This window comes from Coregonus clupeaformis, chromosome 33 (genome assembly GCF_020615455.1).
Source record: "Coregonus clupeaformis isolate EN_2021a chromosome 33, ASM2061545v1, whole genome shotgun sequence".
Lineage (NCBI taxonomy): Eukaryota > Metazoa > Chordata > Actinopteri > Salmoniformes > Salmonidae > Coregonus > Coregonus clupeaformis.
This window is the reverse complement of record NC_059224.1, coordinates 19,232,240-19,253,132: the sequence shown is the minus strand read 5'-3', so window position 1 is coordinate 19,253,132 and position 20,893 is coordinate 19,232,240.

Here is a 20,893-nt window from a genome sequence, read left to right as displayed (position 1 = left end):
ACCATTACCGGGCCGAAAAATGTATGGAAGTGAATAGGGCATTTCCACGTCAAAGGTATATGGGTCATTCCTCTGAAGAAAAAAAAATATATATATCCTGAGCTTTCTTATCTCTCAGATATAGGACAGACACTTCAAAACATATATATCAAAAGGAAGTATATTTTTTAACTATCTGTTTGACCATATTAATCTGTTATTCAATGTGTTTCTATGGACTAATGGCAGTAAGGCCAAATTCATTCTTTCATCAAATATTTATTTTAATTTTTTATACCTTCTACTAAAATTCAAAATCAACTAGTGATTTTTGCTATGACCATCTTAACAATTCATATTTTAGCTTAGTAGAAGCCCAGCTCCTTAGACTCAAACCCATAACTAACGCCATGTCTTAAGAAATTATGTTCATTTTTGTAACAAAATGTTCTCCTCACTGAATAGCCTAAATTGTAATATGTAGACTAGTCACTGTTTTTCAACTATGGGCATTCCTGGCACGGTGCTCTGTTGATTTTTGATCTGCTGTTTCAAAATGCCTATTTCTTGTTCTGGATAAAAACGCTATTTCTTCTCACAAGGCAGGCCCCTTGTTTTCAGGGTTGCGTGGCCTTTTCGTTGGATTGCATCGGGACCGCTTTACCTCCGTCATTAGCAGCTTATCTAAATGTGGGATAAAGATAGGCCTATTTGGCCGAATAATCGCAGCAATACATCCGTTTAAACTCCCTTGGCTTTTTGGTCTTATGGAGTGCAGCCACCACTGCCTATCACACTGGTTCTAATAGCATTACCGATTAGCCCCTGAATATGCTGAATCATATGATCGCGTTGCTCCTGCAGAACAGCTGAAGTGCGGCCTTTCATTCGCGCTCTCCGCACTGCAAAGCGCGTTGAGCGGCTCTTGTGGGGCCCGGAGCTCGAGAATGTCAGCTTTGATTCCGTTAAGCCCCGTGGCTTTTCTTAGGCACACCGGGTTCTTCATTAAGGGGGGCTGAAAGTCATGGAACTCCTGAGTCGTTATGGAGAAAGCAAGTGAACCGGAGGCCGCCATGTGATAGAGAAAACGATGGAAAAGCTGAAATAAAAAACACCAGGCCAAATCTACACTGGAGTTGCTTACCAAGAAGACGGTGGATGTTCCTGAGTGGCCAAGTTACAGTTTTGACTTAAATCTGCATGAACATCTATGGCAAGACTTGAAAATGGATGTCTAGCAATGATCAAAAACCAATTTGACAGAGCTTGAAGAATTTTGAAAAGAATAATGGGCAAATTTTGTACAATCCAGGTGTGCAAAGCTCTTAGAGACTCGGAAAGACTCACAGCTGTAATCGCTGCTAAAGATGATTCTAACATGTATTGACTCATGGGTGTGAATACTTATGTAAATTAGAAATTGCTGTAATTAATTGTCAATACATTTGCAAAAATAGCTGAAAACCTGTTTTCACTTTGTCATGGGGTATTGTGTGTAGATGGGTGAGGAAAAAAAAGTATATACTGAACAAAAATATAAACGCAACATGTAAGTGTTGGTCCCATGTTTCATGAGCTGAAATAAAAGATCCCAGACATTTTCTATACGCACAAAAAGCTTATTTATCTTAAATTTCATGAAGAAATTTGTTCACATCCCTGTTAGTGAGCATTTCTCCTTCGCCAAGACAATTTTTTTATTTGACATTTTAGTCATTTAGCAGACGCTCTTATCCAGAGCAGCTTAGATAGTGAGTGCATACATTTTCGTACTGGCCCACCGTGGGAAACAAACCCACAACCCTGGCGTTACAAGCGCCATGCTCTACCAACTGAGCTACACTTGACACTTGACATGTGTGACATATCAAGAAGCTGATTAAACAGCATGATTATTACACAAGTGCACCTTGTGCTGGGTACAATAAAAGGCCACTCTAAAATGTGCAGTTTTGTTACACAACACAATGCTACAGATGTCTCAAGTTTTGAGGGAGTGTGCAATTGGCATGCTGACTGCAGGAATGTCCACCAGAGCTATTGCCAGATAATTTAACACTAATTTCTCTACCATAAGCTGACTTAGAGAATTTAGAGAATTTGGCAGAACGTCCAACCGGCCTCACAACCACAGACCACGTGTAACCACGCCAGCCCAGGACCTCCACATCCTGCTTCTTATATTTTTTACATTTTTAGTAATTTAGCAGACGCTCTTATCCAGAGCGACTTACATTATCTTTTTTTTATTTTATTTTTCATACTGGCCCCCCGTGGGAATCGAACCCACAACCCTGGCGTTGCAAACGCCATGCTCTACCAACTGAGCTACATCCCTTCACCTGAGGGATGGTCTGAGACCAGCCACCCGGACAGCTGATGAAACTGAGGAGGATTTCTGTCTGTAATAAAGCCAAAATCTTCAAAAGGTTCTACGGCTGTATCATTGAGAGCATATTGACTGGCTGCGTCACTGCTTGGTATGGCAATAGCACCACCCTCGATCGCATGGCGCCACAGAGGGTTGTGCGGACAGCCCAGTACATCGCTGGGGCCGAGCTCCCTGCCATCCAGGACGTCTATATCAGGTGACGCGAAAAGAAGGCCTGGAAAATCATTAAAGACTCCAACCACACAAGCCATGGACTATTTTCTCTGCTGCCGCACGGCGAGAGGTACCGGTGCATCAAGTCTGACACCAACAGGCTCTTGAATAGCTTCTATCCCCAAGCAATACAACTGATAAATAGCTAACAAAATAGCTACACAGACTGAGTTAACCTTGTATCTTTATTGACCTTTAATTTCCATTTTTGCACTCTCTCTATCCACACTCACAGGGCCCTACAAACTCACACACACTGTCACTCCAACACACACACAAACACTCACTCCATAATTTTTCTCACTCACACATAATATGCAAATACATTTATACTGACTCTACACACCCGCACACCCACTCACATACAAGCTGCTGCAACTCTGTTTATCTTACATCCTGTTGCCTAATCTCCTTACCCCTATATATACACTATATATACAAAAGTCTGTGAACACCCCTTCAAATTAGTGGATTCGGGCTATTTCAGCCACACCCATTGCTGACAGGTGTATAAAATTGAGCACACAGCCATGCAATCTCCACAGACAAGCATTGGTAGTAGAATGGCCTTACTGAAGAGCTCAGTGACTTTCAACATGGCACTGTCATAGGATGCCACCTTTCCAACAAGTCAGTTCGTCAAACTTCTGCCTTGCTAGAGCTGCCCCGGTCAACTGTAAGTGCTGTTATTGTGAAGTGGAAACTTCTAGGAGCAACAACGGCTCAGCCGCGAAGTGGTAGGCCACACAAGTTCACAGAACGGGACCACTGAGTGCTGAAGCGTCTAGCGCGTAAAAATCGTCTGTCCTTGGTTGAAACACTCACTTTCGAGTTCCAAACTGACTCTGGAGCAGCGGAAACACGTTCTCTGGAGTGATCACACTTCACCATCTGGCAGTCTGATGGACGAATGTGGGTTTGGCGGATGCCAGGAGAACGCTACCTGCCCGACTGCATCATTTGGTGGAGGAGGAATAATGGTCTGGGGCTTTTTCATTGTTCGGGCTAGGCCCCTTAGTTCCAGTGAAGGGAAATCTTAACGCTACAGCATACAATGACGTTCTAGACAATTCTGTGCTTCCAACTTTGTGACAACAGTTTAGGGAAGGCTCTTTCCTGTTTCAGCATGACAATGCCCCGTGCACAAAACAAGGTCCATACAGAAATGGTTTGTCGATATCGGTGTGGAGGAACTTGACTGGCCTGCACAGAGCCCTGACCTCAACCCCATCGAACACCTTTGGGATGACTTGGAACGCCGACTGCGACCCAGGCCTAATCGCCCAACATCAGTGCCCGACCTCACTAATGCTCTTTTGGCTGAATGGAAGCAAGTCCCCACAGCAATGTTCCAACATCTAGTGGAAAGCCTTCCCAGAAGAGTGGAGGCTGTTAAAGCAGCAAAGGGGGGACCAACTCCATATTAATGCCCATGATTTTGGAATGAGATGTTCGACGAGCAGGTGTCCACATACTTTTGGTCATGCAGTGTATCTACGTCCATCACTCCAGTATCCCTGCACATTGTAAATATGATATTGGAACTTACTTTTTAAAAATGCTTACTGTATATAGTATGCTTACTTACTTAATTGTGTATTTCTTATTCTTATTTCTCGTGTTTTTGTTCTTCTAGTAATACATTATTGATTATTGCATTGTTGGGTTTTGAGTTAGCAAGAAAGGCATTCCACTGTACTTGTGCATGTGACATTAATACTTGAAACTTTTGTGGGGAAAAATGAATTCTGATTGGCTGGGCCTTGTTCCCAAGTGGCTGCACCCCTGCCCAGTCATGTGAAATCCATAGATTAGGGCCTAATTTATTTATTTTAATTGACGGAATTCCTTATATGAACTGTAACTCAGTAAAATCTTATAAATAGGTGCATGTTGCATTTATATTTTGGTTCGGTATATTTCATCCATTTAGGTTGTAACACAACAAAATATGGAATAAGTCAAGGGTATAAATACTTTCTGAAGGCACTATGCAGTGTGTAGTGCATTCGGAAAGTATTCAGACCCCTTGACTTTTTCCACATTTTGTTACGTTACAGCCTTATTCTAAAATGGATTAAATCTACACACAATACCCCATAATGACAAAGCAAAAACATGTAAACCCCCCCCAAAAAAACAGAAATATTACATTTACATAAGCATTTAGACCCTTTACTCAGTACTTTGTTGAAGCACCTTTGGCAGCGATTACAGCCTCGAGTCTTCTTGGGTATGATGCTACAAGCTTGGCACACCTGTATTTGGGGAGTTTCTCTCAATCTTGTCTGCAGATCCTCTCAAACTCTGTCAGGTTGGATGGGGAGCGTCGCTGCACAGCTATTTTCAAGTCTCTCCAGACATTTTCGATCAGGTTCAAGTCCAGGCTCTGGCTGGGCCACTCAAGGATATTCAGAGACCTGTCCCGAAGCCATTCCTGCGTTGTCTTGGCTGTGTGCTTAGGGTTGTTGTCTTGTGGGAAGGTGAACCTTCGCCCAAGTCTGAGGTCCTGAGTGCTCTGGAGCAGGTTTTCATCAAGGATCTCTCTGTACTTTGCTCCGTTCATCTTTCCCTCGATCCTGACTAGTCTCCCAGTCCCTGCCACTGAAAAACCCCACAGCATGATGCTGCCACCACCATGCTTCACCGTAGGGATGGTGCCAGGTTTCCTCCAGACGTGAAGCTTGGCATTCAGGCCAAAGGGTTCAATCTTGGTTTCATCAGACCAGAGAATCTTGTTGCTCATTGTCTGAGAGTCCTTTAGGTGCCTTGTGGCAATCTCCAAGCGGGCTGTCGTGCCTTTTACTAAGGAGTGGCTTCTGTCTGGCCACTCTACCATAAATACTTGATTGGTGGAGTGCTGCAGAGATGTTTGTCCTTCTGGAAGGTTCTTCCATTTCCACAGAGGAACTCTGGAGCTCTGTCAGAGTGACCATCGGGATCTTGGTCACCTCCCTGACCAAGGCCCTTCTCCCCCGATTGCTCAGTTTGGCCGGGCGGCCAGCTCTAGGAAGAGTCTTGGTGGTTCAAAACTTCTTCCATTTAAGAATGATGGAGGCCACTGTGTTCTTGGGTGACCTTCAATGCTGCAGAAATTTTTTGGTACCCTTCCCCAGATCTGTGCCTCGACACAATCCTGTCTCGGAGCTCTATGGGCAATTCCTTCGAACTTGGTTTTTGCTCTGACATGCACTGTCAACTGTGGGACCTTATATAAACAGGTGTGTGCCTTTCCAAATCATGTCCAATCAATTGAATTTACCACAGGTGGTCTCCAATCAAGTTGTAGAAACATCTCAAGGATGCTCAATGGAAACGGGATGCACCTGAGCTCAATTTCGAGTCTCATAGCAAAGGGTTTGAATACTTACGTAAATAAGGTATTTCAGTTTTTTATTTTTAATAACTTTGCTCACAAAAAATAAAACCTGTATTCGCTTTGTCATTATGGGTTATTGTGTGTAGATTGATGAGGAAAAAATCAAATTTAATCCATTTTAGAATAAGGCTGTAACATAACAAAATATATATATATACAGTGAGGGAAAAAAGTATTTGATCCCCTGCTGATTTTGTACGTTTGCCCACTGACAAAGACATGATCAGTCTATAATTTGAATGGTAGGTTTATTTTAATAGTGAGAGACAGAATAACAACCAAAAAATCCAGAAAAACGCATGTCAAAAATGTTATAAATTGATTTGGATTTTAATGAGGGAAAAAAGTATTTGACCCCTCTGCAAATCATGACTTAGTACTTGGTGGCAAAACCCTTGTTGGCAATCACAGAGGTCAGACGTTTCTTGTAGTTGGCCACCAGGTTTGCACACATCTCAGGAGGGATTTTGTTCCACTCCTCTTTGCAGATCTTTTCCAAGTCATTAAGGTTTCGAGGCTGACGTTTGACAACTCGAACCTTCAGCTCCCTCCACAGATTTTCTATGGGATTAAGGTCTGGAGACTGGCTAGGCCACTCCAGGACCGTAATGTGCTTCTTCTTGAGCCACTCCTTTGTTGCCTTGGCTGTGTGTTTTGGGTCATTGTCATGCTGGAATACCCATCCACGACCCATTTTCAATGGGGTTCTCACCCAAGATTTGATGGTACATGGTCCCGTCCATCGTCCCTTTGATGCAGTGAAGTTGTCCTGTCCCCTTAGCAGAAACCCCCCCCCCCCCCAAAGCATAATGTTTCCACCTCCATGTTTGACGGTGGGGATGGGGTGTTCTTGGGGTCATAGGCAGCATTCCTCCTCCTCCAAACACGGCGAGTTGAGTTGATGCCAAAGAGCTCGATTTTGGTCTCATCTGACCACAACACTTTCACCCAGTTCTCCTCTGAATCATTCAGATGTTCATTGGCAAACTTCAGACGGCCCTGTATATGTGCTTTCTTGAGCAGGGGGACCTTGCGGGCACTGCAGGATTTCAGTCCTTCACGGCGTAGTGTGTTACCAATTGTTTTCTTGGTGACTATGGTCCCAGCTGCCTTGAGATCATTGACAATATCCTCCCGTGTAGTTCTGGGCTGATTCCTGTTCTCATGATCATTGCAACTCCACGAGGTGAGATCTTGCTTGGAGCCCCAGGCCGAGGGAGATTGACAGTTCTTTTGTGTTTCTTCCATTTGCGAATAATCGCACCAACTGTTGTCACCTTCTCACCAAGCTGCTTGGCGATGGTCTTGTAGCCCATTCCAGCCTTGTGTAGGTCTACAATCTTGTCTCTGACATCCTTGGAGAGCTCTTTGGTCTTGGCCAAAGATTGATGATCTCGCCATCACGGTTGACAACTCCGTTGTGTCCTCCTCCCAGAGTGCAAAGAGCCTTGGCGTGACCCTGGACAACACCCTGTCGTTCTCCGCTAACATCAAGGCGGTGACCCGATCCTGTAGGTTCATGCTCTACAACATTCGCAGAGTACGACCCTGCCTTACACAGGAAGCGGCACAGGTCCTAATCCAGGCACTTGTCATCTCCCGTCTGGATTACTGCAACTCGCTGTTGGCTGGGCTCCCTGCCTGTGCCATTAAACCCCTACAACTCATCCAGAACGCTGCAGCCCGTCTGGTGTTCGACCTTCCCAAGTTCTCTCACGTCACCCCGCTCCTCCGCACACTCCACTGGCTTCCAGTTGAAGCTCGCATCTGCTACAAGACCATGGTGCTTGCCTACGGAGCTGTGAGGGGAACGGCACCTCCGTACCTTCAGGCTCTGATCAGTCCCTACACCCAAACGAGGGCACTACGTTCATCCACCTCTGGCCTGCTGGCTCCCCTACCTCTGCGGAAGCACAGTTCCCGCTCAGCCCAGTCAAAACTGTTTGCTGCTCTGGCACCCCAATGGTGGAACAAGCTCCCTCACGACGCCAGGACAGCGGAGTCACTCACCACCTTCCGGAGACACTTGAAACCCCACCTCTTTAAGGAATACCTGGGATAGGATAAAGTAATCCTTCTACCCCCCCTTACCCCCCCCCAAAAAAAAATAATAATATTGTAAAGTGGTTGTCCCACTGGCTATCATAAGGTGAATGCACCAATTTGTAAGTCGCTCTGGATAAGAGCGTCTGCTAAATGACGAAAATGTAAATGAAAATATTCTGTGGACAGGTGTCTTTTATACAGGTAACAAACTGAGATTAGGAGCACTCCCTTTAAGAGTGTGCTCCTAATCTCAGCTCGTTACCTGTATAAAAGACACCTGGGAGCCAGAAATCTTTCTGATTGAGAGGGGGTCAAATACTTATTTCTCTCATTCAAATGCAAATCAATTTATAACATTTTTGACGTCCGTTTTTCTGGATTTTTTTGTTGTTATTCTGTCTCTCACTGTTCAAATAAACCTACCATTAAAATTATAGACTGATCATTTCTTTGTCAGTGGGCAAACGTACAAAATCAGCAGGGGATCAAATACTTTTTTCCCTCACTGTATATATTTTTAAGGCAGCATAGGCCTATATCACTGACGGGTGTGTGTGCGTGTGTGTGTCTACGCTACACGATTATCATGCCCCATTTCATGAAAGTAGGCCTACAACTTTTAAAGTTTTAATTGTTAAAATGTAAGTCGCTCTGGATAAGACCGTCTGCTAAATGACTTAAATGTAAATGTTAAAGAAAACTAAACTAACTTTCCATTCAGAACATTGATGACAACCCTTCTGACATAAAGGCTTACACTACTTCAGCACTGAGGCCAGCCTGGCAGCACAACAGTGATGCAATGCCACATTGGGCATGGCATGTTATACCCCCACAGGTCAGAATTCAGGGCCAATTTATAATCCCTTCCCAATGAGCTTTGATAGGAATTGATTGTGAAAATAGCTCTGCAGTAAGCAACAAGTTTATATGGGAAGAATTAATACTATTCTGTAAACTGACTCTATTTTCCCGACCCCTATAGCTTTTATTAACACCCTGACCTCTTTCTGACCAATTGGGTAGGTTGAACACTTACAATAGTTAATTTGGCATAGACCTTCCACTTCAGGTGATTTTTGGATGACAGTGTTTCTGTTTCTTTTGTTGACCTTTTGCACACGATAAATTAAGACTGAAGGTAAAGCAGATCATAGATCCACTGTTAGGGACAAAGATATGAAGAGTGCCATTAAAGTTAGATGTTCTGTGTGTGTGTACCCTACGGGAGAATGGTCCCTGCTATAACCGGTCACCATTAACAAAGGAAGTAAATAAGACTTATTGAGGCTTATGTTTCACTCGTCAGAGCTCTCTGCTTTCGTAATGTGTGAATTGTTGGTTAACCCTGATGAACTCTTGAAGCTGAGGAACAACACAGGAACCAGAAGTAGAGGCTAGGGACCAACATGATGGAACAACAGAGAAATATGGGTACTGCAACTGGGTAGGGGCTACAGGAACAGAAATGGGACTGGGTCCGTTGGTCAAGTAGGCCTAATCTTTATTATCCGAACAAACTATCTGTCGATTTCTGGGAACTCCTTTTGCTTCTTTATACACAGTATTGCACTATTATTAAAATGTTTTATTCAGGCTTTACTAACTGAATATTGCACTGTTCACTCCGCTACCGTCCGGCAAACAGTACCAGAGCATCAGCTCTCGGACCAACAGGCTCCGAGACAGCTTCTACCCTCAAGTCATAAGACTGCTAAATAGCCAGACTGCTAAATAGTACATTATTAATGGTACACAAACTATCTGCACTGACTCTATCTCAACAAGCTCTCACAGTCTCACGTCAGAATTAGACGTTCATCCATGTTTCTCAAACATCACATTTCTAAGTTGTTCCAAATGTCAAATTTAAAAGTGTTTAAGGTTAAGTTTAGGCATTAACTCCAAATGGATAAGGTAAGGGTTAAGGTTTGGGATAGGCTTAAAACAAAAATCGCAAAAATAACTTTTTATTAGTGGATTCGAACATGCAACAGAGGCAGATGCTTACACCCATCTGCCGTCCCCACCCTAGCAAAAACCCAAACCTACTTGAAGGTAACAGCGCTCACTGTTGCCCCTAGTGGCTGGTTTCCACGTAATCTCCCGTCATCCTCAGACATGGATGGACGTCAAATACTGACTTGTTTCAAGGGTGACCTGGCTGCTCTCTCTTGCACTGACCCTACACACACTCACTATACCATATGCACATTCACTAGAAAGTATTCAGACCCCTACCCCTTTCCACATTTTGTTACGTTACAGACTTATTTTAAAATTGATTAAATGCATTTTTCCCTCATCAATCTACACACAATAACCCATAATAACAAAGTGAAAACAGGTTTTTTTCGTGCCCTCTTCACGACTCTCTTGGTGTGTTTGGACCATGATCGTTTGTTGGTGATGTGGAGACCAAGGAACTTGAAACTCTCGACCCGCTCCACTACAGCCCCGTCGATGTGAATGGGGGCGTGTTCAGCCCTCCTTTTCCTGTGGTCCACGATCAGCTCCTTTGTCTTGGTCACGTTGAGGGAGAGGTTGTTGTCCTGGCACCACACTGCCAGGTCTCTGACCTCCTCCCTCCTACAAACCATATACACACTACATTGACACTCCCACACAAAACCCACACACATTCACATACACTACATACGCTCACACACACGCAGACCGACACAGCACAAACACACATACACATTACACACACACACACGCACACTCACACACTTTTTTGCTGCTGCTGCTCTGGGCCCGGTTGCATAAAACATCAAGTTAATTTCCCCCTTATCTTTTCACTTAAGTTTCCTTAACTTTAAGTTAGCTGCACAATTTTTTTAAAGGCGAATTTCCCCCTTAAATTAAGTGAAAAAGTTAACTGTGCCCATGAGGTTCCTTAAGTGCTTCATTCAGTATGGATATCAATGTAAACAGCATTTGTGGAGGTGAATATTGCTTTCCTCTGCCATGGTTTCAAAAGGAAAACATCCACCAACTAACTAGCTAGGTAGCTAAATGGAAGGTGCACAATCCATGGCTACAAAGCTAGCTGGCTAGCTAGCTACCTACTCTGTAAGTTAGCGTGACATGCTAGAAAGTAATAGAAACAAGTTGAGAAAAAAGTAACTAAAATAAATGTGTTTTAACTTCTGAATGAATTTGTTTCTCCTGTCTTTAACGTAGAAGTTCTATTTTGCGAACTCCCAAAATAAATGTGATCTCATTGATGAGATGTTAATTCAATGAATCAGGTCGTCTCCATGGTAACCAGAGACTCTTTCTACCTTACATGCCTTCAAACTAAGGAAATGTTTGAGTGGTTCTATGCAATGCCCTTGAACAATTCCCTTAGGTAAGGGAAATTATTCCTTAAGGGAAACCCTTAAGGGAAACACTTAATATGTTGTATGCAACTAGGCCCTGTTCTTTATTTTACCATTAGTATTATCTATCCTGATGCCTAGTCACTTTACCCTGCCTTCATGTACATATCTAGCTCAAATACCTTATTATTATCTATCCTGATGCCTAGTCACTTTACTCTGCTTTCATGTACATATCTACCTCAAATACCTTATTATTATCTATCCTGATGCCTAGTCACTTTACTCTGCTTTCATGTACATATCTACCTCAAATACCTTATTATTATCTATCCTGATGCCTAGTCACTTTACCCTGCCTTCATGTACATATCTAGCTCAAATACCTTATTATTATCTATCCTGATTCCTAGTCACTTTACTCTGCTTTCATGTACATATCTACCTCAAATACCTTATTATTATCTATCCTGATTCCTAGTCACTTTACTCTGCTTTCATGTACATATCTACCTCAAATACCTTATTATTATCTATCCTGATGCCTAGTCACTTTACCCTGCCTTCATGTACATACAGTGGGGAGAACAAGTATTTGATACACTGCCGATTTTGCAGGTTTTCCTACTTACAAAGCATGTAGAGGTCTGTAATTTTTATCATAGGTACACTTCAACTGTGAGAGACGGAATCTAAAACAAAAATCCAGAAAATCACATTGTATGATCTTTAAGTAATTAATTTGCATTTTATTGCATGACATAAGTATTTGATACATCAGAAAAGCAGAACTTAATATTTGGTACAGAAACCTTTGTTTGCAATTACAGAGATCATACGTTTCCTGTAGGTCTTGACCAGGTTTGCACACACTGCAGCAGGGATTTTGGCCCACTCTTCCATACAGACCTTCTCCAGATCCTTCAGGTTTCGGGGCTGTCGCTGGGCAATACGGACTTTCAGCTCCCTCCAAAGATTTTCTATTGGGTTCAGGTCTGGAGACTGGCTAGGCCACTCCAGGACCTTGAGATGCTTCTTACGGAGCCACTCCTTAGTTGCCCTGGCTGTGTGTTTCGGGTCGTTGTCATGCTGGAAGACCCAGCCACGACCCATCTTCAATGCTCTTACTGAGGGAAGGAGTTTGTTGGCCAAGATCTCGCAATACATGGCCCCTTCCATCCTCCCCTCAATACGGTGCAGCCGTCCTGTCCCCTTTGCAGAAAAGCATCCCCAAAGAATTATGTTTCAACCTCCATGCTTCACGGTTGGGATGGTGTTCTTGGGGTTGTACTCATCCTTCTTCTTCCTCCAAACACAGCGAGTGGAGTTTAGACCAAAAAGCTATATTTTTGTCTCATCAGACCACATGACCTTCTCCCATTCCTCCTCTGGATCATCCAGATGGTCATTGGCAAACTTCAGACGGGCCTGGACATGCGCTGGCTTGAGCAGGGGGACCTTGCGTGCGTTGCAGGATTTTAATCCATGACGGCGTAGTGTGTTACTAATGGTTTTCTTTGAGACTGTGGTCCCAGCTCTCTTCAGGTCATTGACCAGGTCCTGCCATGTAGTTCTGGGCTGATCCCTCACCTTCCTCATGATCATTGATGCCCCACAAGGTGAGATCTTGCATGGAGCCCCAGACCGAGGGTGATTGACCGTCATCTTGAACTTTTTCCCTTTTCTAATAATTGCGGCAACAGTTGTTGCCTTCTCACCAAGCTGCTTGCCTATTGTCCTGTAGCCCATCCCAGCCTTGTGCAGGTCTACAATCTTATCCCTGATGTCCTTACACAGCTCTCTGGTCTTGGCCATTGTGGAGAGGTTGGAGTCTGTTTGATTGAGTGTGTGGACAGGTGTCTTTTATACAGGTAACGAGTTCAAACAGGTGCAGTTAATACAGGTAATGAGTGGAGAACAGGAGGGCTTCTTAAAGAAAAACTAACAGGTCTGTGAGAGCCGGAATTCTTACTGGTTGGTAGGTGATCAAATACTTATGTCATGCAATAAAATGCAAATGAATTACTTAAAATTCATACAATGTGATTTTCTGGATTTTTGTTTTAGATTCCGTCTCTCACAGTTGAAGTGTACCTATGATAAAAATTACAGAACTCTACATGCTTTGTAAGTAGGAAAACCTGCAAAATCGGCAGTGTATCAAATACTTGTTCTCCCCACTGTATCTACCTCAAATACCTCTGCACATTTATCTGGTACTGGTACTCCCTGTATATGGCTCCATTCTTGTGTACTTTATTTTATTCCTCTTGTGTTACTATTTTTAAACTCTGCATTGTTGGGAAGGGATCATAAGCAAGCATTTCACGGTAAAGTCTACATCAGTTGTATTCGGCGCATGCGACGAACAAGATTTGATTTTGAATAACTAGTAAATGCATATTTTGGTGATTCATTCAACATATAATTGTTTTACAAGAATCCTATGCCCCCAGGGATCTCAAGCACAGGGCAAAAGGTGACTGATGCTGGCAAAAAAACCTAAAGAGTAGCCTTGAGTGAAAATACTGCTCATTCATTCATGAAAGTAGAGGGGAGAATGTATTTATGCTCCTTGTCTTTTTTGTAACCTGGCCTTCACATTTGATGATTATTTTTCAATCCAATTGATGTTAAATGGCTTTTTTAATTGCTGTCCTCTTCACAACAATGTCATGCCCTACTCAGCAGCTAATTCCTCCCAAATCCTCGCCCCTTCACCATCTCTCTCTCTCTCTCTCTCTCTCTCTCTCTCTCTCTCTCTCTCGCTCTCGCTCTCGCTCTCGCTCTCGCTCTCTCTCCCCCTCCCTCCCTCCCTCATGACACGTTATGAAGTAGGACAATTCCCTGTAACGGAATTGCGCTTATACTCAGATTCTTTACTTTAAATGTATGCCAAATAAAAACCATTGATTTCAAAGCTTAACAAACCATTCAACTCTATGCACAAGGACTACCTTTAACAATTTACACTGGAAATTTGACAAAAACACATTTACTGGAAAACTGTGCAGATGCAAAGTTTGGTAACAGATTTTCTGTAAAATCTCCCTCAGTTTTCTATGTAACCACGTTTCCAAAAATGTAAGTATCTGCTCCGAATTAAGATTCTAAGATGTCTGCAGAAACAATAGGGTGTCAGCTATGACATGACATCTTGACTTTGAAAGAATCAATATTTTGGTTATTGAACTACAGTAAGTGAAGTGGATCTACACCCGGTAACAGAATTGCGGTAACAGAATTACATCATGGGTCCCTGATCTGTACTAAACAGAAATGCATAATTATGGATATAAATGTCATTCTCTTCATGGTACACAAAGGTAGAAAGTTTGGACATCAAAGTACAGCAGAGTAGAGCTCAGTACAGTACAGCACAGTAGAGTAGAGTAGAGTAGAGTTCTGCACAGCACAGTACAGAACAGTAGAGTACAGTAAGGTAGAGTATAGTACAGTACAATACAGTACAGTACATTATAGTGTACTCAAATCTAGTGTGCTCTACTGTGTTCTGTACTGAACTCTATTCTACTCTACTGTATAGTACAGTACCAGACTGTACTGCACTGTTCTGAACTATACTGTACTCAATATTTGTTACTTTGCTTTACTGTACTCTACTGTGCTCTACTGTACTGTACTGTGCTCTGCAAACTTGTGAAACATAGACGTCTATGAATGGTTCAGATTTGGTCCGCTCTGAACTTGACCAAATCTGAACCAATGATGGACGTCTATGTTTGGGCCAAATCAAGGACCGGACAAAAAATCAACATCTGTGGACGTTGAAATCAAGGCCAGGGCGGACTGACCAAATTTCAACTACTTTGCAGCGTCCATGGACATCCGTTGTCGGTCGGTGCCCAGTGGGTAAGGATGCTGGTTATAGTAAATGGAAAGAGAGGGGGCTCATGGGTAGGTGCCAGTAAGAGCCGGGAGAGGTGACATTAACTGGAGAGAGAGAGAAGAGAAAGAAAAGCAGAGCGAGAGAGAGGGAGGGGTTGTCCAAACTGTTTTCACACTTGCTTTGACCACCAGACAACGAAAGAGAAAGAAAACAGTTATGAGCTGAACATAACAGTATGCCAGTGGAAGAAAGGACTGTAGCAGGTGACCTAATGGTGGTGGTTTGTGACTACTATGATTTCCCATTGTAGCCAATTCAATTGGAGTATTGCGTTACTGATTTTTCAGACATTCTGTTACCAATTTGGTAACAGAATTTCAAGTTTTAATCTCTTAATAATTCATAAACAAAATAGAAATCAGTAAAAACAATGTAACTAATTGGTAGGTATACCTTTACTTGTTACTTTTGTGAACGTTCATTATCCTCCCTCATAAAGATGTGGGTTTTTGGTAAAGAATTTTCAAGGCAGAGGGCAATGTTTGTTAAACTTACATAAGGCAAACAATTTATCCAAAATGAAATATAGGTGTTGATATTAGCTGGCAGGGGTCTTTACTTCAACATTGTTGTGTTTTGATGTATTTCTAATACCTTTTAAGACTTTTTCTGGTAGATGTTTTCTAAGACTCCTTTTCCATCTGTTTGACCAGAATTGAAAGCCTTTGCTTATTCCTATTAATTTCTCAAAAAGATAGACTCTTAGTTTTCATTTGACACCAGATTTGACATGCTCCTATGAACTTCACCTGTTGGTGATCATGGGTCCTTTTACATAGCAATGCCCAGTAGCCAAAGTTTCCTTCTTTATGCCAATATTAAGAAACTGTTAGTTAGGATATAAGTTGTTACGCAACCCCCAGTTAAGCTGTCAATTTGTTAACTGGCTAAAGGTCAGGCTAAGCTAAGCTACCTCTCAACTCCTGAGAGATGAATATAATGCTTTGTTTATTGCAGGGGGTAAACATATGCCCGGGGTGGGGCAGGTGTGTGTAGAATTAGGAGAACGAACACACACACACACACACACACACACACACACACACACACACACACACACACACACACACACACACACACACACACACACAAAGAGGGAGCAGAGAATGTGCAGCTGAGTGAATGGTGCTTATTATGCACCTGCGAGGGGCCAAAGTCTGTAGATCCACTGGCTGGCTTAGGGTATTATGATAGATTATAGAATCACTCTCCTATGGCAGCAGTCATTCAGTTTGTAATCACGTACAGCTAGGCAGCTAGATGCAAAATAAACCCCTCAACCCTTTTGCTGAAGGGCCATTGAAAATAAGGCCCTCTCTCCTCCTTTAACCTACCCCTGCCTCCCCCCTCCACTCCCCCTGCCTCCCCCTTCCACCCTACAAAGGTCTTATGACAGGTCAGCTGTTAGTGACATAACAGATGCCGGATCATATGTCAGAAACCTTTGCTGGCTGACTTATGTTCTCTTGTGGCTCAGTAGTGAGGACTGGAGAGAGTGGTGCCACTCGAATCGTAACGGAGCGAGAGCAGCGCCTCAGGGGTTGAGGAGGGGATCTGTCAGACCCTGTAAGTGCTGCTGGGGCTGGGGAGGTGGGGGGGCACTCTTTAGGCCAAGAACATCTGACCTCTGTGGGTGGTGCTGTGGACAGGACAGGAGGACAGGATGGGCACAGGGAGTCTGCCATCAGCTTGAACAGACATCTTCATATAGGGATGAGGGGGGTAGTGTTTCTGTACAGAGACAGCAGAAATTGGGTAAGGCTGTCTTAAAGCTAGAATCCTTAGTTGCTACATCCATTTTTGGCCTTATAAATTAATTAAATATACCCATTGATTCTTGAAGAATATAACTTACAAATGCCTCATGAGCTTAGTTCAACTGTCGGACCCAATTAGAACCCCAAATATAAGCTTGTTTTACTCCAATGTTTGTACACATAAATATAAACAAACACTGTATAGCCTCAAAACATGGTTAAAACTATTCATTTGATATCATGGACGGTCAGTCATTGCATCCATAGCTCTGTCTATGAATGTGAGAGTGGTTACATTTCTTCAGCCTCATCCTTTAGCCTTTTAGTGAAATGGGGGCAGGGAAAACACTTTGTTATTGTTCAAATGAAGGACTGTAGCTTCTAGAACGCTGAAAGGAATGGGGATGATATGATACCAATGAGCCCCAGAGCTGTAGATCTGCCTCTGTCATCGCTGTGCAGTGCAAGCAAGCACCTCTGTTCTTAGCTAACCCCCCACTACTAATGAAGCTGCACTGACACATCATAATATGATGGTGGTATTATGCTACACTATATATACAAAAGTATGTGGACACCCCTGAGTGGATTCGGCTATTTCAGCCACACCCGTTGCTGACAGGTGTATAAAATTGAGCACACAGTCATGCTATCTCCATAGACAAACATTGGCAGTAGAATGGCCTTACTGAAGAGCTCAGTGACATTCAACGTGGCACCGTCATAGGATGCCACCTTTCCAACAGGTCAGTTCGTCAAATTTCTGCCCTGCTAGAGCTGCCCCGGTCAACTGTGAGTGCTGTTATTGTGAAGTGGAAACGTCTAGGAGCAACAACGGCTCAGCCGCGAAGTGGTAGACCACACAAGCTCACAGAACGGGACTGCCAAGTGTTGAAGCGCGTAGCCGCCTAAAAATCATCTGTCATCGGTTGCGTCACTCACTACCGAGTTCCAAGCTGCCCCTAGAAGCAACGTCAGCACAAGAACTGTTCGTCGAGAGCTTCATGAAATGGGTTTCTATGGTCGAGCAGCCGCACACAAGCCTAAGATCACCATGCGCAATGCCAAGCGTCGGCTGGAGTGGTCTAAAGCTTGTCGCCATTGGACTCTGGAGCAGTGGAAACACGTTCTCTGGAGTGATGAATCACACTTCACCATCTGGCAGTCCGATGGACAAATCTGGGTTTGGCGGATGCCAGGAGAACTCTACCTGCCCGAATGCATAGTGCCAACTGTAATGTTTGGTGGAAGAGGAATAATGGTCTGGGGCTGTGTTTCATGGTTCGGGCTAGGCCCCTTAGTTCCAGTGAAGGGAAAACGTAACGCTACAGCATACAATGACATTATAGATTATTCTGTGCTTCCAACTTTGTGGCAACAGTTTGGGGAAGGTCCTTTCCTGTTTCAGCATGACAATGCCCCCGTGCACAAAGCGAGGTCCATACAGAAATGGTTTGTCGAGATCGGTGTGGAAGAACTTGACTGCCCTGCACAGAGCCCTGACCTCAACCCCATCACCTTTGGGATGAATTGGATCGCCGACTGCGAGCCAGGCCTAATCGCCCAACATCAGTGCCAGACCTAACTAATGCTCTTTTGGCTGAATGGAAGCCAGTCCCCACAGCAATGTTCCAACCAGTGGAGATTGGTTGGAGGAGCTATAAGAGGAAGGGCTCATTCTAATGGCTGGAATGGAATAAATGCAACGGAGCCGAACATGTGGTTTCCATATTTTTGATGTGTTTGATATCGTTCCATTTATCCCATTCCAATGAGCCCATCCTCCTATAGCTCCTCCCACCAGCCTCCACTGGTTCCAACATCTACTGGAAAGCCTTCCCAGAAGAGTGGAGGTTGTTAAAGCAGCAAAGGGGGGACCAACTCCATATTAATTACAGTTAGCGAGTGCATACATTTTTCATACTGTCCCACATGGGAATCGAACCCACAACCCTGGCGTTGCAAACGCCATGCTCTACCAACTGAGCTACACGGGGCCCATGATTTTGGAATGATATGTTTGATGAGCAGGTGTCCACATACCTTTGATCATGTAGTGTATCAGAAGGTATGCTGCTGCCCTCTGCTGGTTACATTGATTCAGTCAGAGTGGTTAAGAGGAGCTCATTTCTAGATTAGAATCTTAGTGTTTTCCTACATCCACTGGGGGGCACTATAAGACTAACCCTGGCAAATCCACAACTTTTTTTTGCACTCTCCTTCATCTAAAAAGGCTCTAAAAATGCACTCCCCTCTCCTCAAGCTACCGAGAGGTAGTTGGTTTATGAAATGTGTTGGGTATAAGTGACCCTCAAATGCACGCACACACACACACACACACACACACACACACACACCTCCTCCATCTCTCAGGTTCTATATCAAGCACAGGCAGAAATGGATCTGTGTGTCCTCTGCTTGACGCTGACAAACACTGTACATGAGTTAAGATTCAGATAACTAGGTCATGTTCAGGTATGATATCAGTGTGTAGGAGTCAGGCCCGGCACTGAGTGATGATATCATATGATATGATTAATCCTCACAGAAGTGTCAGACCAGAGAAATAACATTAGAGAGAGACCGTGAAACCAAGACATTACCACCTCTTCCTTACTGTCTGTCAGTTGTTTGGAGCCAAACAATGAGAAATGTGTTGGATCACGCTGTGGTCGGGCCAATCAAAGGCTCTGTGTCGGAGGAGGCGGGGCCAGATGGCAGTGAAGATCCAGAGAACTGTCAAAATCTGCAAAGACTAGAGACGTCAATGGGGAAGGAGATGTCCTGGGAAGGGCGAGGGTGGCAATTATTTTGTCATCAGACAGCTAAAACACATACACACTCACAAGTCAGTCATTTTGTTATCAAACTACTCCCACTTTCCATCATACCTACTTTTTCCACGCCTCTCTTTCTCTCTCCATCATGTACATTTTACATTTTAGTCATTTAGCAGACGCTCTCCCCCAGCTTACTGTCAGGTGTGTATGTTAACGACCACTCCAGTTCTGTCAGTCAACACCTGACTGTTTGAACATGAGCCCCAGACATGCCTGGATATATCCTGACAGACAGACAGACAGGGCCTGTGCACAGACAGACAAACAGACAGAGAGACAAACCACAACACTCCAGACAAATGTGGACAACCAGGGAAATTATAATTAGCCAAATAGACAGTGTTTGTGTAGAGTAGAGCTGATTCAAACCACATACACCCCCAGTCCTTCACAGATTTTCAGTTATACTATTACTTATTCATGTTGTAATGTGTACTGATGATACATACAGTTGAAGTCGGAAGTTTACATACACCTTAGCCAAATACATTTAAACTCAGTTTTTCACAATTCCTGACATTGAATCCTAGTAAAAAGTCCCTGTCTTAGGTCAGTTAGGATCACCACTTGTGATGTGATGTCAGAATAATAGTAGAGAGACTTGTTTATTTCAGCTTTTATTTATTTCATCACATTCCCAGTGGGTCAGAAGTTAGTGGACAACCAGGGAGTTATACACTCAATTAGTATTTGGTAGCATTGCCTTTAAGTTGTTTAACTTGGGTCAAATGTTTTGGGTAGCCTTCCACAAGCTTCCCACAATAAGTTGGGTGAATGTTGGCCCATTCCTCCTGACAGAGCTGGTGTAACTGAGTCAGGTTTGTAGGCCTCCTTGCTCGCACACGCTTTTTCAGTTCTGCCCACACATTTTCTATAGGATTGAGGTCAGGGCTTTATGACGGCCACTCCAATACCTTGACTTTGTTGTCCTTAAGACATTTTGCCACAACTTTGGAAGTATGCATGGGGTCATTGTCCATTTGGAAGACCCATTTGCGACCAAGCGCTAACTTCCTGACTGATGTCTTGAGATTTTGCTTCAATATATCAA